At 46.3% G+C, this 23,522-nt stretch overlaps 1 pseudogene; it reads left to right on the forward strand.

Moving 5' to 3' along the window:
* LOC141476797 (U3 small nucleolar RNA-associated protein 15 homolog) overlaps positions 1-23,522 on the forward strand; it is a 38,507-nt pseudogene that overhangs the window by 9,472 nt on the left and 5,513 nt on the right.

Consider the following 23,522-nt stretch of genomic DNA (forward strand, 5'->3'; position numbering starts at 1 on the left):
TAAGGCAAAGGAAGCAATGAAATTAGCTAGACAAGCTCTCGACCGCATAAGAGAGCCCGGAGGAATCCCTTCATATATGGGTATTAAGCAAGGAAGAGAAGAGCCATTTGGTTTGTTTATCGATCGAGTAGCAAACGCCATACAGGCGGCCGGGGTGCCCGATTATCTCAAAGGCACTATACTAAAGCAGTGTGCTATACAAAATAGTAATCCGGCCACGCGTAACATCTTGGCTACATTGCCAGGGACATGGACCATCGAGGAAGGACTAGAAAGAATGGCACAGGTACCGGTGGGGCCACAGGCAATGTTAGTTGAGGCAGTAAAGGAGCTAGGGAATAGTTTAAAGGAACACGCGCAGGCTACGCAGAGTCAGGTTTTAGCAGCCCTTGCTCCTTTGCAAACCTCCGCTGGGCGGTCAAATGCCCGCGGCCCACCTCGTTTGTGGTGCTTCCGTTGCGGCGTCGCCGGACACATGAGGCAGGACTGCAATGCCAACTCCGTGTGGTGCAAGAACTGTCGATCAGACACTCACAACGAAGCTGCCTGTCGTCGAGCTGGATCGGGAAACGGACGACCCAGCAGGAAAAGCCGCCCCGCACCGAAACAAAAAGCGGCTGCCTACCCAGCAGCGCACAACCCCTTCCTCTCCGGCCAGCCACAAGCGGAAGCCTCGGACTGGACCTGGCAACAGCAGTAGATTGCACCCTACTGGACTCGAAACCTGTCAGAATTGCTGCCGGCACACAGGGACCAATCTGTATTAATGGACAAGCGGTCGGAGCGCTACTTATAGGGCGTTCATCTGCCACTATGCTGGGACTTAATGTTTTGGTGGGACTGATTGATAAGGACTTTTACGGAGAGATTCAAATTATGGCTCAGACGCTGTTCCCACCACTTTTCGTAGCTAAAGGCACTAAGGTGGCACAGTTGATTCCCCTGCCACATCTTGCGGGGGCCCTTCAACCGCTGCAGGAGCAACCTCGAGGGCAAGGTGGTTTTGGATCTACGGGACAAATGGCCTTGCTAACTATCGGCCTGCGCCAACGGCCACGACGATCGGTTACGGTGCAGTACGGCGACCAAACCATCTCACTTGTCGCACTTTTGGATACTGGTGCCGATGTTTCTATAATCAGTACACGGAAATGGCCGGCTCAATGGCCAACATACCCGACCAATGCCACAGTTGCGGGAGTAGGGGGATTGACTCTTGCTTGCAAGTCACCCCTTTTGCGATGGACTATAACGGACAAGGTGGTAAACTGCTGTGTTTCTATTATCCCATTGCCTGAAGGGGTGCACGCTCTGGTAGGACGTGATATCCTGGCGCAAATGGGAATGGTCCTTACTTCGGACCTCCCTTTCAGCACACACAGAAGATCACGGTACAGACCACTTGGTTTGATTCCTGGCTCCAGTCTATGTTTGGTGGTCTATCTGGATGGGTCGTAGGACTTGTTAAGGAAGGTCTTCGTTGGGTTGGTATCATTATACTGATTTTGATAGCAGCACGTGTAGTACTGGGATGTGTAGTTGGGAAAGTTGAACAAGTCACCGAAAAGGTATTGCTTGCCCAAAATAAAAACGGGGGAATTGTGGGAGACTGGCTAGCTGAGAAGGGTCGCGTAGACATGGTCCAGCTGGCTGAGCGGGAGCTTGGGAAACATCGGACTCAGCTCCTGTAACTGCTGAGCTGGCAAGGACACCCTGTCCTTGACTGTAACTGTTGTACGATAACAGGGAGATTGCAGCTGCTCAGGCATGGGAAAAGAGGATGAAAGTAACTGTAAAGAAGGAACTAAGGGCGGGGTTGAAGTTTGGAGGACAGGCCAATCAGAGAGATGTATTGCAGAATATGTATTAGCTAATTATAATGAAGCATAAAAGACGGCTGTACTATTCAATAAACGAAGCTTGCTGATCACTCATATTGAGTGTCCCTGTCTTCCCTCCATCGCGACATCTATCCATCCCAATAGTTGTTCTACTATCACCAATAAATAACAGAATCACAGGGGGTTGGAAGGGACCTCTGGAGATCATCTAGTCCAACCCCCCTGCCAAAGCAAGTCCACCTAGAGCAGGTTGCACAGGAACATATCCAGGCAGGTTTTGAATGTCTCCAGAGAAGGAGATTCCACCACCTCCCTGGGCAGCCTATTCCAGTGCTCTGCCACCCTCAAAGTAAAGAAGTTCCGCCTCTTGTTTAGGTGGAACTTCTTACGTTCAAGTTTGTGCCCATTTCTTCTTGTCCTGTCACTGGGCACCACTGAAAAAAGAGTGGCCCCGTCCTCATGACACCCACCCTTTAAGTATTTATAAGCATTGATCAGATCCCCCCTCAGTCTTCTCTTCTCTAGACTAAAAAGACCCAAGTCCCTCAGCCTTTCCTCATAAGGGCCCCTAATCATCTTTGTAGCTCTCTGCTGTACCCTCTCCAGCAGTTCCCTGTCCTTCTTGAACTGGGGAGCCCAGAAATGGACACAGTGTGATCCAGATGGGGCCTCACCAGGGTGGAGTACAGGGGGAGGATAACCTCCCTCGACCTGCTGGTCACACTCTTCCTGATGCACCCCAGGATGCCATTGGCCGCCTTGGCCACAAGGGCACATCATTGGCTCATGGTCATCCTGTTGTCCACCAGTACTCCTAGGTCTTTCTCCTCAGAGGTGCTCTCCAGCAGGTCAGCCCCCAATCTCTACTGGTGCAGGGGGTTATTTCTCCCCAGGTGCAGCACCCTACACTTGCCTTTATTGAAGTACATCAGGTTCCTCTCTGCCCAACTCTCCAGCCTATCCAGGTCTCTCTGAATGGCGGCACAGCCTTCTGGTGTGTCAGCCACCCCTCTCACTTTTGTATCGTCAGCAAACTTGCTGAGGGTACATTCCATCCCTTCATCCAGGTCACTGATGAATATATTGAAGAGGACTGGACCCAGTACTGACCCCTGGGGAACTCCACTTGTTACGGACCTCCAACTAGATTCTGTGCCCCTAATAACAACCGTCTGAGCTCTGTCTTTCAGCCAGTTTTCAATCCTCCTCACTGTCCATTCATCTAACCCACACTTCCTAAGCTTATCTATGAGGATGCTGCGGGAGACTGTGTCAAAAGCCTTGCTAAGCCTTATTGGATGAGGGAAAGGCTGTTGATATTGTATACCTGGACTTTAGAAAAGCATTCGATACTGTCCCCCATACAATTCTTGTGGAAAAACTGGCTTCACACGGCCTGGATGAGCATACGATCCGCTGGGTCAAGCAATGGCTGACTGGAAGGTCCCAAAGAGTGGTGCTCAATGGATTTAAATCCAGCTGGCGGCCGGTCACAAGTGGTGTGCCTCAGGGCTCAGTGTTAGGACCATTTCTGTTTAATGTCTTTATTGATGATCTTGACAAGGACATAGGGTGTATCATCAGCAAGTTTGCAGATGACACCAAGTTAAGCAGGAGTGTTGATTCCCAGGAGGATAGGGAAGCTCTACAGAGAGACCTAGATAGATTGGATCATTGGGCCAAAAGCAATGGCATGAGTTTCAACAAGGGCAAGTGCCAGGTTCTGCACTTGGGCCACAACAACCCCGTGCATTGCTACAGGCTTGGGGAAGTGTGGCTGGAAAGCTGCCTGGAAGAAAGAGACCTGGGGGTTCTAATTGACAAGCGGCTGAATATGAGCCGGCAGTGTGCCCAGGTGGCCAAGAAAGCCAACGGCATCCTGGCTTGTATTAGAAATAGCGTGACCAGCAGAAGTAGGGAGGTGATTGTGCCCCTGTACTCAGCACTGGTGAGGCCACACCTCGAGTATTGTGTCCAGTTTTGGGCACCTCAATACAAGAGAGATCTCGAGGTGCTGGAGCGAGTGCAGAGGAGGGCAACGAAGCTGGTGAAGGGCCTGGAGAATAAATCTTATGAAGAGTGGTTGAAGGAGCTGGGACTGTTTAGTTTGAGGAAGAGGAAGCTGAGGGGAGACCTCATCACTCTCTACAACTACTTGAAAGGACACTGTAGAGAGGTTGGTGCTGGTCTCTTTGCACAGGTAACTAATGACAGAACAAGAGGGAATGGCATCAAGCTCCAACAGGGTAGGTTTAGACTGAACATTAGGAAAGAATTCTTCACAGAAAGAGTGGTCGGGCATTGGAATAGGCTGCCCAGGGAGGTGGTTGAGTCACCATCCCTGGATGTGTTTAAGAGACGTTTAGATGTGGTGTTGGGGGATATGATATAGGGAAGAACTTTGTAGTGTAGGGTAGATGGTTGGACTCGATGATCCCAAGGGTCTCTTCCAACCTGGATGATTCTATGATTCTATGATTCTAAATGTCTATAGCCTAATGATGGTGGCATATCTGTGTAGTTGACTTGTAACTTCTGAAAGGGAAAACATTCCAGGGATCTCACACCTTTATGCTCAGTGGCTTTGGTAGTTGCAAATTGCTCACAGATCTTCCACCCTCCTACAATCCATTTTGCAGTGGCATAAACTCCCGGTGCTGCCCATAGTCACTGCACTCAGTTTGCAATGCTTTCTGCTCCACTGTGAGATTTATCATGGAACCATCTGGCCATGACCAATAAATATTTTTTTTGGTAAAACTGGTTTTCCCCCTGTTGTCCATGTGCTGTCTTTATCTTGGATTGCTTCCCATTTTTCTCAAATGCTTTTTACTTCTGAGCTTACCTCATTGTATAGTTCAGTCATACCTGGTCTCCTCAGTCCCTCCAGATTTCAAGTCATGAGCACGAGAACTGGCACCTGCTGTCTAGCTGCTGCCTTTGCTGCGGCATCAGCTAGAGCATTTCCTTTGGTGACCAGATTATCTTCCAAGGTATGGGCTGTGCATTGTGTCACCAATATTTGTTCTGGCAAATGTATAACCTCTAGTAATTTCCTTATTTCCTTTTCATTCGCCACTTCTTTTCCCACGGTAGTCAGGAATCCTCTCTCTTTCCACAGCATTCCTATAGCATGACACACTCCAAAACCATATTGTGAGTCGGTATAAATATTTACTTGCTTGTTCTTACAGTTTGCTGCTTGTGTTAGGGCTACCAGTTTTGCTCCTTGGGCAGTTATTGTTGCTGGCAAAGCTCCTGATTCTTGCACTCCTTTGTCATCCACTACTGCATATCCAGTCACACATCTTCCATCCTGGTGATGTAAGGATCCATTCATATATAAAGTTAGATCAGGGTTTAACATGGGTACGTCTCTTAAATCCTCTTGAGGCTCACTAGTAGTCAAAATGATTTTTCCCACAATTGTGATGTGGGGCGCCATCATCTGGCAATGGCAAAAGTGTGGCAGGGTTCAAGCTATTACAGCATTTTAAAATCATATTATCCACCATCAGCAAAATAAGTTCATACCTGTGTGCTCGTGGTGATAGGGCCTGAGTTGCATATTGTTTTAATATTTCTACTTCATGTGTTACAAATACATATAACCACTGTCCTAAAATGGCTATTAGAAAAAAGAGGATGGCTTTTTTCTACCATCTCGGCTGCTGCTGCTATCACTCTAATACATTGAGGAGTACCATTTATTACTGGATCTAACTTAACTGAAAAATATGTTACTGGTCTCTGATCTGGTCCTAATTTCTGCATAATCACTCCCCTGGCTACTCCCTTTCCTTTATGAGCATACAAATTAAATGGCTTAGTGCACTCTGGTAAGCCTAATGCTGGAGTAATCATCAAAGCTCTCTTTACAGTTACAGAATCATAGAATTTTCTAGGTTGGAAAGGACCTTTCAGATCATCGAGTCCAACCATCAACCTAACACTGACAAAAACCATCACTAAACCATATCTCTAAGCACTATGTCTACCCATCTTCTAAATACCTCCAGGGATGGTGCCTCAACCACTTCCCTGGGCAGCCCATTCCAATGCTTGATAACCCTTTCAGGGGAAAAATTTTTCCTAATATCCAATCTAAACCTCCCCTGGCACAACTTGAGGCCATTTCCTCTTCTCTCCATCACTTGGGAGAAAAGACCAAGCTCTGCCTCTCTACAACCTCCTTTCAGGGAGTTGTAGAGAGCAATGAGGTCTTCCCTCAGCCTCCTTTTCTTCAGGCTGAACAACCCCAGCTCCCTCAGCCACTCCTCATAACATTTGTGCTCCAGACCCCTCACCAGCTTCGTTGCCCTTCTCTGGACACACTCTGGCACCTCAATGTCTTTAATTTCCTGGATCATCCTTGCATCCTTTCTTGTGGATGGATGTCGCATTTTCTAGATGCCAGTCTAACTGGGACCTCCCCGGTGTTCCAGGACTGCTGGTAAATGATGGGAAGTGGCTTGGTGAGCACTTCTGCCAGCTCCCTCATTGCCCTTGGGTGGATCCCATCCGGCCCCATAGACTTGTGTATGTCCAGGTGTTGGAGCAGGTCCCTCACCATCTCCCTTTGGATTATGGGGGCTTCATTCTGCTCCCTGCCCCTATCTACTTTTTATTGTTCTTAACATCCAAAGCCAGGTTAAGGCTTTGGCTTTTCTAATTTTCTTCCTACATAGCCTCATAACATTTTTGTAGCCTTCCTGAGTGGCCTGCCCCTTATTCCAAAGGCCATAAACTCTCCTTTTTTCCCTGAGTTGCAACCGTAGTGTTACAATCAGGAACTGAGAGTCTAGTGGATATGTAAATGTGTAACTAAAAGGATTAAGAGCACCTTTCGCAAATACAAGCAGAAACAAACAGTGAAGAACACCATCAGAAAGAACCTGTTTACAAGCCTGCAAAATAAATGGAGGAGTTGCAAAAGCTTCTGCATTTACCTTCCCCAATACATTCAAAGAGTTATCAGCTCAAACCAGCCATAGTGGGCAAACAGAAGGACGCTCCAAGTCAAGGCCTCATATGGAAAGAATGACCAAGAGTGCACTGAGACTTCCCTCCTGAGCAACCACCGAACACCCAAGACCTTCCACGAAGCCCCTAACAAACTTAATGCGCATGTGCCAGGGTGATGTGAATATTATAATGAGTTCTGGGAAATGTAGTGCCTATGCATATTCTGTATGGATATAAGTCTCTGTGAATCTTACATTTGGTGGACATGTTGGGTGGAGAGATCCCCCATGTCCCCAGCACCGAATAAAAGAATGCCTGCTTCTTAAGACTACATTGGTGTTAAGGAGCTTATTCCAGATTTCAGTGACAGGAGCTCTCTGTTCAGCCAGGCTGGTCTTTTTCCCCGACAGCTCGTTTTTTGGCACATGAGGACAGCCTGCTCCTGCACCTTTAAAACTTCCTTCTTGAAAGATGTCCAGCCTTCCTGGACACCTTTGCCCTTCAGGACTGCCTCCCAAGGGACTCTGTCAAGCAGGTTCCTGAAAAGACCAAAGTCTGCCCTCTGGAAGTCCATGGTGGCAGTTCTGCTGACTCCCCTTCTTGCTTCTCTGAGAATCTAAAACTCTGTCATTTCATGATCATTATGCGCAAGACATCCTCCAACCATCATGTCCCCCACAAGTCCTTCTCTGTTTACAAACAGCAGGTCCAGCAGGGCTCCTTCCCTGGTTGGCTCCCTCACCAGCTGTGTCAGGAAGTTATCCCCAACACACTCCAGGAACCTCCTAGACTGTTCCCTCTCAGCTGTATTGTGTGCCCAGCTGATATCTGGTAGGTTGAAGTCCCCCATGAGAACAAGGGTTAGTGATTTTGAGATTTCTCCCAGCTGCTTGTAGAATATTTCTTCTGCCTCTACATCCTGGTCGGGGTAGTCTATAACAGACTCCCACCATGATACCAGCCTTGTTGGCCCTCCCCATGATTCTTACCCATAAACACTCAACCCTGTTGTCCCCATCATTAAGTTCTTGACATTCATAACACTCTCTAACATACTGAGCCACTCCACCTCCTCTCCTTCCTTGCCTGAAGAGTTTGTAGCCATCTGTTGCAGCACTCCAGTCATGCGAGTCATCCCACCACATTTCCGTGATGGCAACTACGTCATAGCTTTCCTGCCGCACAATGGCTTCCAGCTCCTGTTTGTTGCCCATGCTGCATGCATTAGTGTAGAAGCACTTCAGCTGGGCTGAAGCACTTCAGCTGGTCTTGCCACATTTTTGCTGGGAGAAGCCTTAATTTCTACCTGTCCATTCCCAGGTGTATCCGTAGTTTCTAACCTGACGCGCGGAAAGAAACCCTACAACTCAAATAGAGTTATAAAGCAGGTATGTTTATTGCGGCGCCAGGTGCAAGGGGGATTTTTCCTCCTAACTTGCACACCCTTATGCTGAACCCGTAGTTATTTATAATGTAAATCATACATATGCAAACTATGGGATGGACTAATACAATTAGTTCTAAGAATAGGTGTTACTATGTTAATTATTTCCGGGGCCTTATTATAATAAGTCTCCTCCTCCAGGCATGTGCATATCTTCTCCTGATGTTTTTCTTTGGGGAGGCTTTTTAGGGAGTAAATTCCACAGTCACTGAGCCGGTTCCCACCGATTGTTTTGCCGATAGAGGCCGTAAAGCCTCTTGCTATCTTCCTGTAGTCTATCAGGATGTTCCCGTTTGTCTTCTGAGTGGTTTGACAGGGGTCATAAAGCTTCTTGTTATCTTTCCTGTTACCGGTCGGGATGTTCCTGTTAGCCTGCGAAGTGTTCTTTCAAGGCTGAGGCCTACGTCCGCTAATTGGGCAATTCTTTGTTTTCTTTCCTCCCCTCCAAGGTTGAGATATACGTCCCTGTCATGGTTAATCCTTCTACTTTCTGTTTCAAACCCATCAATGACCCTCGCATCTCTGCTGCTGGTTACATGCCCTTCCCCCTTCAAATCTAGTTTAAAACCCTTTTCAAATGCTCATCTTCTTTCTGGGCCCCATGCCAGGGGTTCTAATTCTTCCTGTCTCGTAGCTTCAGTTAAGGGCTTAATTAACTCTCCCAGACCCGGAATCCATGGTCTGCAAAATCCCATTTGCTTTAGAAATCCTCTTAACTGCTTTTTTGTCACTGGCTGGGGTAAGTTAATAATCACTTCAATTCTCTCTGGATCTATTAACCTTTGTCCTTCTTTCAAAATAAATCCCAAATACTTTACTTTTGTCTGACACAGCTGTAATTTAGATGGAGATGCACAGTGTCCTTTTCCTGCCAATTTTGTGCATAGTGTCTACCAAACAGTTATTTCTAGAATTATTTGCTATCAACAAGTCATCTATGTACTGTACCAACACAGAATGTATGGGTAGTTGTATATCTTCCAAATCAGTTTTCAATATTCATGAGAGTATGGTTGGTGATCCCACAAAACCTTGTGGCAATCTTATCCAAGTTAACTGTTTTCCTTCCCAAGTGAAAGTGAATAATAGCTGGCTTTCCTCCTCGATCAGTATACTGAAAAATGCAGCAGTTAAATCTATTACTGTAAAAACTTTTGCCCAATGTGGAATTTGTAATAGGATAGTTGATGGATCTGGTACCACAGGGTGTGGTACTATCACACGTTCATTAGTTCTCCTTAAATTCTGTACGAATCTATACTCCATATTACCTTCTTCATCGGTACTATTTTGGCAACTGGAAATATGGGGGTATTATATGGGGATTCACATTCCTGGAGAATACCATCCCTCATAAACTCATCAATTTGTTTCTGAATACTGGGGCGTGCTTCACTTGGGATTGGATACTGTTTTACTGCTGGGGGAACACTCCCCTTTGTTTTTATCTGCACAGGTTGTGCTGACTTTAATAACGCTATATCTGTACTCGTACAACTCCACAATATTTCTGGAACTTCTTTCAATTCTGGGGGTATCTCCAATTCATTTCTGATTACATTTCCCATTTTATTTTTTTTCTTTTATTACGTTCACCCCCATAATAATTAATTCTATCCCTTCTGGTGCTTTTCTTATTTCCACATCCAGAGCCTGCAACAGGTCTCTCCCCAAGAGACATACCAGCAAGTCTTCTGCTAATACAAATCTTGCCCATACACTCTTATTTCCAATAGTCACTAACAATGGTTTAGTCTGAGGTCTCTTTACTTCTCCCACTACACCCAGTACCAAAACTTGATCTTTTGTACGAGACCCTTTGGGTACATAATTTAAAAGCGATAAGGTTGCATCAGTGTCTAACAAAAATACTATTTCTTTACCTTCGATTTTCCCCATTATTTGTCCCTCTTGATCCTTTTGTTTTCTAGAGGGAGTACATAATCAGTACCTCTTCTGGTCTTTCTTCTAGTCACTGAGAATTTGCTCGAGGACGCTGATCAAGTTGATTCATTGTTCTGTCTCATCCCCTCCCATGAGGGGTCAGAGGACAGTCCTGTTGCAAATGTCCGAGGTTTCCACAAAAATAAAATTCTCGACTTTCCCTTGGGTATCTTTGCTGCATGTACTGCATTGGTACTCAATGGCTTTAAGTCCAGATGGAGAGCAGTGACAAGTGGTGTCCCTCAAGGGTCCGTGCTGGGACCAGTACTGTTTAACATTTTTATCAAAGACATAGACAGAGGGATTGAGAGCACCATCAGCAAGTTTGCAGATGACACCAAGCTGTGTGGTGTTGTCGATACACCAGAGGGATGGGATGTCATTCAGAGGGACCTGGACAGGCTGGAGAGGTGGGCCCAGTTGAACCTCATGAGGTTCAGCAAAAGCAAGTGCAGGATTCTGCACCTGGGAAGAAACAATCCTCAGTATAAATACAGACTGGGGGCTGAGGTATTAGAAAGCAGCCCTGAGGAAAGGGACTTGGTGGTGCTGATGGACGAGAAGCTGGACATGAGCAGGCAATGTGCTCTCGCAGCCCAGAAGGCCAATCACATCCTGGGCTGCATCAAAAGAAGTGCTGCCAGCAGATCCAGAGAGGTGATTCTGCCACTTTGCTCTGGTGAGACCTCACCTGGAGTACTGTGTGCAGGTCTGGAGCCCTCAATATAGAAAGGACATGGACCTGATGGAGCGGGTCCAGAGGAGGGCCACCAAAATGATCAGGGGGCTGGAGCACCTCTCCTATGAGGACAGACTGAGGGAGCTGGGGTTGTTCAGCTTGGAGAAAAGGAGGCTCCAGGGAGACCTCATAGCGGCCTTCCAGTACCTGAGGGGGGCCTACAGGAAGGCTGGGGAGGGTCTGTTTACAAAGGCCTGCAGTGACAGGACGAGGAGCAATGGTTTTAAGTTGGAGAAGGGGAGATTTAGATTGGATATTAGGAAAAAGTTCTTTACCATGAGGGTGGTGGAACACTGGAACAGGTTGCCCAGGGAGGTGGTTGAGGCCCCTTCCCTTGAGATATTCAAGGTGAAGCTCGACGAGGTCCTGGGCAACCTGGTCTAGTTGGGGGTGTCCCTGCTGACTGCGGGGAGGTCGGACTAGATGACCTTTGGAGGTCCCTTCCGGCCTGGACCAATCTATGAATCTATGAATCTATGTCGCAGGCGGAGTGATTGACTTCACTTGTAAGAGAGAAGTAGTGAAATATTTATTAAGGTGAAACAGTGATTTAACAAAATCAGTAGTAAATGAAACAGTATTTTACGAGATTCAATGTCAAGGTACACTCTATTATTTACTGCATAGAGGACAGGGTCAGATAAGCTGTCAGGGAGACCCTCCCGTTGAGTCACGAGGTTCGGAAAAGACCCCCTTGCTTTCTAAACTCCTTCTCAGAGAGGAGTCTAGGTGCGGCTGGATCCAATCCTAGTCCCAGACTTGGTCAACGGTTTACGTCTAAGGGATTATATATGCGCAATCAACCCTTTATATTACTTAGCTAAGATGTCAAAGTTTAGCATGCTATTAGTCACTTACCGAGAACCTGTTGCAGCAAGGAACCTCTAAACCTCGAGGAGTAGAACCTTAAGCAAGCGTTCTCACAAAAGGGGAGATCCTGGCATGCAGCCCGCTGCCATGCAGGAGAGCTCAAAGGGCTCTTGGGCTGTCCACAATTTATAGAGTAAGATAATTGACCTATAGTCATATTCTCATGGGAACAAGATATCTAGGTCTCCACTCCAGACAGTGTTAGGACTGTGTTGTCAGCCATCCCCCAAAGTCCAGGTGCAACTTATTACAACCCCCATGGATGGGCATGCACAAGCAGGAGCCGGGAGGGGGAAGAGGGAGATGAACAGGGAGAGCACACTGCCACACTGCAAACCTGGTGTTGGGTACACAGTGCTAGGCCAGTATGGTCCCATTCTTCCCCTTCCCTGGGGAGCCCGCTCTCTATCTCTGCCCTTCAAATTTTTTGCCAACACTGCCGTCAATAAATTCACCTCCTGTTTTTTTAACTTTCTCTTTTCCTTCTGCTCCTGTTTTTTGTCTCTCTTCCCTTCCATCATAAACAAACATGTCTACACTCAATATCTTTTGCAAATTTTCTCCTTGCCACCCTAGTAAATGTTTCTTAAAATATTTCTGGATGACCAGGGCTGCCTGATCCACAAATACACTGATGGCCAGTGCTTCATTAAAATTTTGAAGGGTCATCCCTCCACATTTTAATAAAGGTTTTCTAAGTCTTCCCCAATAATCACTGGGGTGTTCATCCGGCCTCTGCCTACATTCCTGTACTTTCATCCTATTTACTCCTGTTTCAGCACATGCTTGGATTGCTTCTACCAAATTCCATAAGGCTCGGTCACATGCCTCTTTACCATTCATATCATTATAATTCCAATTAGGATCATTTGCCGGCCAGGGAGTTCTTCCCCCTCCAGCTCTTAGAGTTAGTTCTGCATCCCTCTGGAGTATTTTTTCTCATTCCTCTGCCCTAAACAGTTCTCTTAACCACACTTGCGTATGTCCCCAATTTGGATTATATCCAGTGCATAAATTTGAAAAGAGTTGAGCACATCTCTCGGCGTCATCTCTCAACCTCAGCATTTTACTTCCTCAAGCAGCTAAATCCCCTGGAGACCAGGGATAATGGTAATAAATTGCTAATGCTGGTGAAGTATTGGGTGGAGCTCCAGGTTGCATAGCAGCTGTGTGAGCCGATGCAGGCAGGATGCAGGAACAACCACAAAACCATGGATTAAGGGCAAAGAACAAATTTAATCTCAATACCTCATGGATCGGGGAACCTCTGAAGCAGCACCTGGGCAGAGGCAGGCAAGCAGGGGACGCAGGCACCACAGAGTGAGAGTCCTTATTAGCAAGAGAGTCCTTGTTAGCAAGGGAGTGAGAGAGCCAGAGAGCTCCCACTTGCTGTTTGGGCCTCTATTTCAAGGATTCTGGCAGGCAGAGTTTTCCGCTGTGCTTTGATCTCTTCAACAGCAGGGCAGGAATCTCAGGCGTGTTCGATAAGGTGCCCCTGAGTCCATCCCAGGCCTGTGTTATCTAAGTGCAGATGTCCTGCTTGTTGAGCACACAAAACTAAGCAACAATTAGTGTGATATATGTGTTTTCCAGCCCCTCACATGCGAGTCACTTGAGTGTATTTACAGTCCTCCTTGCTGATCTTCCGTTACTTTCCCACAGCAGCAGGATTCAGTATTGGTTACACAGACATGGGATATAGCCCTACAGCCTGGGGAGGAGGGGCAGCAGAAGCAAAAGCAGGCGAAGCAGATAGAGGAGAGGGAACAGAAGTGAGAGAAAGCAGAGCAGCTACAGTCTCCTTCTTGGCTCCTGCTGCAGTTTCCAAGATTGCAGCCATTATTTCTTCCATTTTTGTTTTAGAATTTTTCCTTTCATAAGCCCAGTTGTCCCATACAAGCCAATAATCCAGTTGACCCGGATAAGTGTCTTCTAAAGATTTTCTCAAGAATGTTAGTTGATCTTGATCAAATGTTCCACAGCCTGGCCAGATTTCCTGTGGATCTCCCCTGCTTTTCTCGTAATAAATGGCCATTCCTCTTGACACAATTTTATAGTGCACTTTTTTTGATAACTCTGCTGTCCCATATATTTTTCCCCGATTCTGGAGAATTTCGGCCAAGGGCACCCCCTTTTCTATTCTGGCCACATTCACCATTCTTACCTTAGTCAGGGGACTCAAACCCCTTCTTATTCAGTATGGAGCATAGGGACTTGAATACCACCTCCTTCCTGATCTCTTTGTCAGTTTAAACTTTCTCTCTGCAGCCTCCCACTCCAAATTTCCCAGGTGAACTCACATGTCTGCCAGCAATGTGGACGTTTGGAGTCGGGAGGATCCAGAGACATGTCCTAGGTTCTCATCTCGGGCGCCATCTGTTGAAGAAGAGTCCAGGAAGACCCTCCTGCCGAGTCATGAGGTTCAGACTGGACCCCTTTGCTTTCTAAACTCCTCAGAGAGGAGTCTAGGTGTGGCTGAATACAGTCTTAGCCTCTGACAGTAAAGAAGAGTTCGGACCCTAGGTTCATCACAGAGTCAGTTTAATGCGGCTCAAGCTGAGTGCCTTCAAAAAGAGGGACCCCCCTCAGTTATTTTCCTGTGCTATTTAAAGCCTCACAGTCTATTACATAAGCTGTTCGTGCATCTGTTCATGTGACAAATGTGTCTTTTTTCCAATCAAATTGTTCAATGGTTACTTGTCCTCTTCGATGACTGGAAAGTTCTTACATGGTTTCATAATCTTTTTGTCCCATCTGCACCTGGATCTCATCCATCTTCTGCTGACTCTGGGTAGAAAGGTCCCTTTCTTCATTTCCCAGAATTATAGTTCCCTTTCCTTTGATCGTAATGGTCACTCTAATTTATATTGCTAAGCATACAATCTTCATTAATATTACTTATACAATTTCATTATGTTAGTTAAGTTACAATATATCAAAGTCATGCAAAACTACTAGCTATTCTTCTTGGACTAAGAAGGAGTTCAGCCTAAGTTCACTATGCTGCTAGGTTACAGCTTGTAGCCTAAGGCTTCACCAATCTAGCTACTCATGCTAAGCAAGTTATCTACTAATGCTAACCAAAGCACATGATTTGAATAATCAAGTTTAAGATTACTTCGGTTCCCAACATGGACCTGCTGTTTTCCTTGTCCACTGTTTCTTTTTCACTACTGGGGCAATTACAATAGGGTTTTTTGGGTCCCTGCCTCAACCACAGTCCTCTGAGAGTACTGAACTGTGGCTCGATAGGCACAGGCCAGGCCCCAGTACAGTGCTAGAAGCTGCTGTTTTTCATTGGGGTAGGCAGGGCACCCTTCTATCAGGTGGCACGTCCATTTGTCAGGATTGCTTGTCTGTTCAGGTGTAAAGTCCCAGGCTATAAAAGGTGATAACCACCTTAGGAACCTGCCCAAATCCTTCTACACATTCTGCCACCCAGGGACTGGCCGCCTCAGGGCACATTTTAGTATCACCTCACTCAAAAGTTGTCTTCTCTTACACCAGGACGACACCAGATTCCACAAACTACATAATATGCTAACAGTGTTAATTAGTAGTATTAAACAGCTCACATAAGGGTGAACAAGGACCTCGGGAACCTGCATAATAAAACCATCCATATCAGTCCCAGGTAGGAAGAGGGAGATATATTCCCTCAGCCTCTCCACAAGATAGCTTCCCCAGCACAGCAAGTCCATCAATGCCAGGGCAAAACACATAGCCATTATTTGTATTAACATGTTCCCAATCTCAGCAAAGTAAAAAATAAGCAATGCAGCCAACAAACTCCGTGACCCGCACAGAAACTTGCCACTTAATAACTACTATAGCTATAGCATGCTTAATACAAAACTGCTGTTGTCTCATGCCTCACATAGGTCACCAAAAAAGGCTGTAGTAGGTTGGCCTTGGCTGGATGCCAGGTGCCCACCAAGCCGCTCTATCACTCCCCTCCTCAGCAGGACATGGGGGAGGGAGAAAATAAGATGGAAAAAACTTCATGGGTAAAGATAAAGGCAGTTTAATAAAGCAAAAGCAAAGGCCACACACAGAAGCAAAGGAAAAGAAAAGATTTTTTCTCTACTTCCCATCAGCAGGAGATGTCCAGTCACTTCCTGGGAAGTAAGGTGTCCCGTTCCACTTGGTGGGTTTGGGGGAGGTGATTTTTTTAAATAGTCTGTGTAGTACTCAGGAGTCACAATGACTCAGGAGGGACAGAGAATTTTAACACCCTGTTTTGCTCATCAAGTCTCAGGGTAGGAGTCACAAAAATGGCTCCTAAATGATCCAAAATATGTTTTATTCAATGTTTGACTTAAAGTACATACATGACTAATTTTGGTGTAGCAGATATTTCAAATAAAAAGCTTAACAACTAACAACAAGGTAAGAGGAAGAAAGGAAATAGAAAAGAGAAGGAAAGGAGGGTGAGAGAGAGAGAGAGAAAAGGTAAGTATCACCACCCTTAGATCCAGTGATGAGTCTCAGTGGTAGTAAGCTAGTTCCTCCCACGGCAGGTGCACACCTAGAGCTAGTCTCACCTCCTTTTGTCCTAGCCCAGGTGTTAGGGAACCCTTGCAGTTTTACAGTCAGCTCAAAGTAGCCTCAGAGTCACAGGCCTTGGTTCTCATGGGGGACTTCAATCACCCTGATATCTGCTGGGAAGGCTACACAGCCAGGCATGCACAGTCCAAGAGGTTCCTCCAGTGTACTGATGATAACTTCTTGACTCAGGTGGTGGAGGAGCCAACAAGGAGAGAGGCACTACTGGACCTAGTACTGACAAACAAAGAGGGACTGGTGGAGGACATTAAGGTTGGGGGCAGCCTTGGCTGCAGTGACCATGAAAAGATAGAGTTCAGGATTGTGAGTAGTACGCGCAAAACAACATGTAAGACTGAAACCTTGGATTTCAGGAGGGCTAACTTCAGCCTCTTCAAGAAACTGCTTGGAGATATCCCATGGGTTAGGGCTCTGGAAGGTAGGGGGGCTCAAGAAAGCTGGACAATATACAAATATCTCTTTCTCCAAGCTCAGGATCGGTGCATCCCTAAGAGAAAAAAATCAGGCAAGGGAAGCAGGAGACCTGTGTGATTGAGCAGGGAGCTTCTGAAAAAGCTCAAGTGGAAGAAGGAAGTTTACAGTGCGTGGAAGAAGGGACTGACAACTTGGGAAGACTACAAGAATGCCGTTAGAATATGCAGGGATGAAACGAGGAAAGCCAAGGCCTCCTTGGAATTAAACTTGGCAAGGGATGTCAAAGTCAACAAGAAGGGTTTTTTCAAGTATATTGGAGGCAAAAGGAAAACGAGAGAAAATGTGGGCCCACTGTTGAATGAGACGGGTGCCATGGTGACAGAGGATGCAGAGAAGGCAGAGTTGCTGAATGCCACCTTTACTGCTCAGGCCAGCCCTCAGGAGCCACAGAATTTGGAGGAATCAGAGAAAGTCTGGACGAAGGAAGACTTCCCCTTGGTTGAGGAAGACCAAGTTAGGGAACAGTTAAGTACACTGGATATCCGCAAGTCCATGGGTCCTGATGGGATGCACCCGCAAGTGCTGAGGGAGCTGGCAGAAGTCATTGCTGGGCCGCTCTCCGTCATCTTTGAAAGGTCCTGAGAACAGGTGAGGTGCCCGAGGACTGGAGGAAAGCCAATGTCATCCCAGTCTTCAAAAAGGGCAAGAAGGAGGACCTGGGGAGCTACAGGCCGGTCAGCCTCACCTCCATCCCTGGAAAGATGATGGAACGGCTCATTCTGGGCATCATCTCAAAGCATATGGAGGAACAGAAAGCTATCAGAAGTAGTCAACATGGATTCACCAAGGGGAAATCATGTCTGACTAACCTGATAGACTTCTACGATGGCATGACTGGCTGGATAGATGAGGGGAGGGCGGTGGATGTTGTCTGCCTTGACTCCAGCAAGGCTTTTGACACAGTCTCCCACAGCATCCTCATAGGTAAGCTTAGGAAGTGTGGGTTAGTTGAATGGACAGTGAGGAGGATTGAAAACTGGCTGAAAGACAGAGCTCAGAGGGTCGTGATTAGTGGCCCAGAATCTAGTTGGAGGTCCGTAACAAGTGGAGTTCCCCAGGGGTCAGTACTGGGTCCAGTCCTCTTCAATATATTCATCAATGACCTAGATGAGGGGACAGAGTGTACCCTCAGCAAGTTTGTTGATGATACATAAGTAGGAGGAGTGGCTGACACACCGGAAGGCTGTGCCGCCATTCAGCGAGACCTGGACGGGCTGGAGAGTTGGGCAGAGAGGAACCTGATGCAATTCAACAAGGGCAAGTGTAGGGTGCTGCACCTGGGGAGGAATAACCCCATGCACCAGTAGAGATTGGGGGCTGACTTGCTGGAGAGCACCTCTGAGGAAAAAGACCTGGGAGTCCTGGTGGACAACAGGATGACCATGACACAGCAATGTGCCCTTGTGGCCAAGGCGAACAATGGCATCCTGGGGTGCATCAGGAAGAGCATGGCCAGCAGGTCAAGGGAGATTATCCTCCCCCTCTACTCTGTCCTGGTGAGGCCCCATCTGGCGTACTGTGTCCATTTCTGGGCTCCCCAGTTCAAGGACAGGGAACTACTGGAGAGGGTACAGCAGAGGGCTACAAAGATGATTAGGGGCCTAGAACATCTCTCTTATGAGGAAAGGCTGAGGGACTCGGGTCTTTTTAATCTGGAAAAGACTGAGGGGGGAATCTGATCAATGCCTATAAATACTTAAAGGGTGTGTGTCGGGAGGATGGGGCCGGTCTTTTTTCAGTGGTGCCCAGTGACAGGACAAGAGGAAAGGGGCACAAACTTGAATAGTAGAAGTTCCATCTAAACATGAGGCGGAACTTTTTTACTTTGAGGGTGGCAGAGCCCTGGAACAGGCTGCCCAGAGAGGTGGTGGAGTCTCTGGAGATATTCAAAACCCACCTGGACATGTTCCTGTGCAACCTGCTCTAGCTGGACCTGCTTTGGCAGGGGGGTTGGACTACGTGATCTCCGTAGGTCCCTTCCAGCCCCATATCATTCTGTGATTCTGTTCTTGGGGGGGGAGGCGGGGCGCTGGTGGCCATGCATGCATTGTAAGGTGTTCTTGAAACTTCATGGGGGCCTCTGGTGGCCTCTGTCCCCCATAACATATCTGACTGGTGTTTGACCCCTGTTTGGAGCGTGCTCAGTGAGCCTTGCTTGCATCCTGCTTCCACTGCTCACAGTTATCTGCTTGGTTGTTTGAGACAGATGGTGAAAAGAAAAATTAACAGTCTCTCACATAGGGTTTCAGTACACATAGCCATTGCTCTGGAAGGTAAATGTTGTAATAATGAATCCCTCTCCCCCCCTCCTTTCTCTTAGCTTTTATTGCTGAGCAGACCTCATATGGTATGGAATATCCCTTTGGTCAGTTTGGGTCAGCAGTCCTGGCTCTGTCCCCTCCCAAGATCTTGCCCACCCACCAGCCCACTGGTGAGGTGGGGGAATGTTGGAGAGACAGCCTTGGTGCTGTGGGAGCACTGCTCAGCAGTTGCCAAAACACTGGTATTTTTATCACCACCTTTCTAGCTACCAATACAAAGCACATCACTATGAGGGCTACTATGGGGAAAATTAACTCCATCTCAGCCAGACCCAATAGAGTCAGACATTGTTATTTTGTTCTTTGTGTGTATAAGCTTGATTGATGTACTTTGCATGTTGCTTAAAACCTGAAAAAATATTAATCTATGTTGCTTGCAACAGTCTCGTGTAGATCTTGCTGAAAAGTAGATTTTTATATTGAATTCAGAATTGGAATGACTATATATTTGTTTTTCATTCTAAATGTGAATTGAGAACACGGAATAATAAACAAATTTTCTAATTCAGGCAGGTGTTTGTTTATATGTTATGTAGATGTAGTCTTGTGACTACACGGTGCTGATAAGCACATTTTATTTCATGCTGGTAGGAAGAGAGTTGTAAAAAGTGGCAAGACAAAACACTTAAAAAAACCCCAACCAACAACCTCCCTCCCAAAAAACCCAAAGCAAAACCACCACCCCCCCAAAGAAAAAATCAAAACAAAAAAAGTGCATGTGTGGCAGCAGGGGAAGGAGTCAGAAGAGTTCTGACGTACCAGTGAGGAGAAGACCATGGTAACGTTTAGATTAAACAGATTGCTGTGCTATGGAAGACCAATAAGTGTTTTATATAGCTAGAACAGCAACAACAACTCCCCATTCACTGGAAAGTACATCTTTCAGGCCTTGAGAGTGTTTCTATTTGAGATCTGTGTTTGTAGATACAGTATTATCTTATGTCCTAACCACTAAGTTAACTGTAACAAGATTTAGGGTATCAGTGTTTTCTGTCAAAGTCATTCTATGTTGGGATATTACAATAATATGGATTTAAATAATGATTTTTTTAAAGGACAAGAAGAGAGTCCAACCAGTCTTACTTAAAACTTACTATTATAAATTTGGTCTAAAGGACAGTGATAGCATACAGACCTTTAAGTACCAAATACAGAATTTACAGCTTTTGAATGAGCATCCAGTAGACCTGTAAAACCCTTAAGGCAGATTGTATCAGTGCTTAGGTAAGCATGACCCTTTTCTGGCTGGAAATATAAAAACTGAAGTGTTTTTAACCTCTGAAGTGAGGCTTTGTAACTTCCAATAGTAAATACTTTGCACTTTTAAGTTGGAGCAAATGCTTTCCTTCAATAAGCTCGTCATTCAGAGTAACTGTTCTGGAAACAAGTATATATTTTAACTTTGGATATTGTGGACTTTGGTTTTGAGAACTGTTCATGCAGTGGGCTTCCTGTCCAATAAATACCAAATATTTTCTGGTGGTGATGATTATTCATCAAATTTGTGGGATATTCTGAGTGCTACAGAAATCGTCTCATACTGTGAACATACTGACTATGTGAGATATGACTGTGCAAGTAAACTGAATGAGGATCTCTTTATAACAGGTTTGATTTTCTTTTTTTATATGCTTCTTTTGGACTGAACTGAAGAAAAATGCAGAAAGATAGTTTTTGATACAATAGGATCTTATTTATTATATTTTAAACATGGAGGATCTGTCTTCCTGAAGGTCAAAGAAAGTGTACCCCCCCGATGAACATGACTGGCAAACTGATAACAATGGATGAGGAGAAGGCTGAGGTACTCAGTATCTTTTTACCTCAGTCTTCACTGGCAACCTCTCTCCCCACACCTCTCGAGTGGATGGACTGCAAGACCAGGACTGGGGGAGCAAAGTCCCTCCCACTGCAAGAGAAGATCAGGTTCATGACCACCTGAGGAACCTGAACATACAGATGTCTATGGGACCTGATGACATGCATCCCAGAGTCCTGAGGGAATTGGCTGATGTAGTTGCCAAGCCACTCTCCATGATATTTGAAAAGTCATGGCAGTCAGGTGAAGACCCCGGTGACTGGAAGAAGGGAAACATTGCACCCATTTTTAAAAAGAGTAGAAAGGAGGACCCTGGTGTCATGGTTTGGGGCGGATTGGCCACTGAAACGAACGACAAATGCTCTCCCCCACCTCTCCTCCAAGGAGAGGTGGGGGAGAGAGAAAGAGATTTATGAGTTTAGAAGGAACTAAACTACTTTAATGGAAATATTAATAATAAAATAAAAAGAAAATAATAAAAAGATACAATATATACAAAACCGTATCAAGCTCCCAGGAAGACGATCACATCACTGGCAGGCACTGGGGAAATCCCAGACTGGCCTCAGCAACACACGGGAACTGGATTCCAGCTCTGGAGTCAGGAACACACGGATCAAGATCAAAGGCAGATGAACAGACAGGGTCCTCCTCCTCGGAGCCCATTGAGGAAAGAGATTGACCCTTTGATCCCTCAGCTTTTATACTGAGCATGGGACAGATGGGATGGAATACCTTGTTGGCCATTTTTGGGTCACCTGTCCTGTCTGCTCCTCCCTGCAGGTGTGACCCCTCTACGCTTTTCTGCTTCCAACCCTCCAGCGGGGCAAATAACAAAGTTACCTGACCTTGGTTGTTATAGCAATAACTATAAGCAAGAGCTTCTCTGTATACTGTTCCTTGGTCTTATTACTCTGAGAACAAACAGTTTCTGCACAATATGCTGTTAATTTCAGAGAGTTAGAAGAGGCTTTGCTAAGAAGTAAAATTACTGAACAGAAAATTGGTTCTGTTCTACCTCAAACCAGGACACCTGGGAACTACCAACCTGTCAGCCTCACCTCTGTGCCTGGGAGGATCTTGGAACAGATCCTCCTAGAAGCTATGCTGAGGACAGGGAGGGAATTTGAGACAGCCAGCATGGCTTCACCAAGGGCACGTCCTGCCTGACCAACCTAGTGGCCTTCTATGATTGAGTGACTACAGCAGTGGACAAGGGAAGAGATACAGATGTCATTTACCTAGTCTTCTGTAAGGCCTTTGACACAGTCCCCCCCAACATCTCTCTAAATTGGAGAGGTATGGACTTAATGGATGGACTATTCGGTGGCTGAGGAATTGGTTGGATGGTCACATCCAGAGGGTAGTGGTTGATGGCTCAATGTCTGGATGGAGATTGGTGGCAAGTAATGTCCCTCAGGGGTCTGTAATGGGACTAGTACTGTTTCATTATCTTCATCAATGACACAGACAGTGCGGTCGAGTGCACCCTCAGCAAGTTTGCAGACCATACCAAGCTGGGTTGGGGCAACCCCTGGTATGAATACAGACTGGGGGATGAAGGGATTGAGAGCAGCCCTGCTGAGAAGGACTTGGGGGTACTGGTGGATGACATGAGCCAACATTGTGTTCTTACAGCCCAGAAGGCCAACTGTATCCTGGGCTGCATAAAAAGCAGCATGGCCAGCAGGGCGAGGGAGGTGATTCTGCGCCTCTACTCTGCTCTGGTGAGACCCCACCTGGAGTACTCTGGGGCCCCCAACATAAGAAGGACATGGCCCTGTTGGAATGGGTCCAGAGGAGGCCATGAAGATGCTCTGAGGGCTGGAGCCCCTCTCCTATGAATACAGGCTGAGAGAGTTGGGGTTGTTCAGCCTGGAGAAGAGAAGGCTCTGGGGAGACGTTATTGCAGCCTTTCAGTACTTAAAGGGGCCTACAGGAGAGATGGAGACAAACTTTTTAGCAGGGCCTTTCGTGATAGAACAAGGGGTAATGGCTTTAAACTAAAAGAGGGTAGATTCAGGCTAGATGTAAAGAAGAAATTTATTGCAATGAGGGTGGTGAGACACTGGCCCAGGTTGCCCAGAAAGGTGGTAGGTGCCCCATCCCTGGAAGCATTCAAGGTCGGGTTGGATGAGGCTCTGATCTGTTGAGGGATATTAGTTGTTTAGTGTAAATAAATAAGTTTTAATTAGAATAAATTACTTAGGATTATAATATGGTGTGATTTGTGCTATCTGCCTAGCTTTACTCGGCATGAGTAGCTAGATTTGCTGAAGCTTTTAGGCCGCGACAGAGTTATTTTGCTTAGTAATTTTCCTAGCAGCTAGTACAGGGCTGTGTTTAGTCTTTTAGTATGGGAAAGTGTTTTGATATCACACCGATGTTTTGGTAGTGTTTTTCCCAAATCTGGGACTCTTCAGTTCCCCATGTTCTGCCAGCAAGTGCAGGCGTACAAGGAGTGGAAACCAGAAAATAAGGAGGCTCCAACCCTCGGCTGAAACTGCAGATCAACAAAAAAGAGCCTGCCTGCCTGGAC

The sequence above is a fragment of the Numenius arquata genome, chromosome W (assembly GCF_964106895.1).
Source record: "Numenius arquata chromosome W, bNumArq3.hap1.1, whole genome shotgun sequence".
Taxonomy (NCBI): domain Eukaryota; kingdom Metazoa; phylum Chordata; class Aves; order Charadriiformes; family Scolopacidae; genus Numenius; species Numenius arquata.